The sequence below is a fragment of the Mirounga angustirostris genome, unplaced genomic scaffold (assembly GCF_029215605.1).
Source record: "Mirounga angustirostris isolate CCGP_5_RB_7025 unplaced genomic scaffold, mMirAng1.0.hap1 SCAF_16, whole genome shotgun sequence".
NCBI lineage: Eukaryota > Metazoa > Chordata > Mammalia > Carnivora > Phocidae > Mirounga > Mirounga angustirostris.
In genome coordinates, this window is record NW_026991724.1 from 16,809,035 (window position 1) to 16,809,573 (window position 539).

A 539-nucleotide genomic window follows, 5' to 3' on the forward strand; every position below is an offset into this window, starting at 1 on the left:
CGGGGCCCAGGCCTTTCCCTCTGGGCCCTTCTAAGCCAGATAAAATATCATGCAGATGCAACACACGTGGGAAATGCGCCATGGACAGCCAACAGATGGCAGTCATAAAAAGAGATGACAGATTCCACCGTCATTCACGACCCACCCAAATGTCACGTCCGCTGGGCTCTTTCCCTGGCAGTTCCTGCCCCGAGCAGGTGTTGTTTTCATGTACTCCGTGGCAGTTAAAATATAACAACAGAAAAAAACCCCAACAACCAAAAAACAAAAAACCGAACTATTACTACCGCTCCCCGAGGCTTACTGGATCAGAACTTCTAACCACCTTATTGCATGACCCCATTGTATTCTCCCAACAGTGTAGGGAACTCAGAGAAGTTGAATAACCAGATAAAGGCCACACAACTTAAGTAGATTGATCTTCACATTCTTCTTGCTTGCACATCTCATCAAATAATTTTGAAAAATTGTCCATCCCTAGAAACAGACATACACATCTATGGTCACTTAATTGATAACAAAGGAGGCACTACAGAGAG

The 539-nt window shown here is 44.7% G+C and overlaps 1 protein-coding gene across 2 annotated transcripts in view; it reads right to left on the reverse strand.

The window, feature by feature from the left end:
* The window catches only part of NIP7 (nucleolar pre-rRNA processing protein NIP7), a 94,653-nt gene that overhangs the window by 49,947 nt on the left and 44,167 nt on the right, over nt 1-539 (reverse strand). The window lies entirely within an intron of this gene.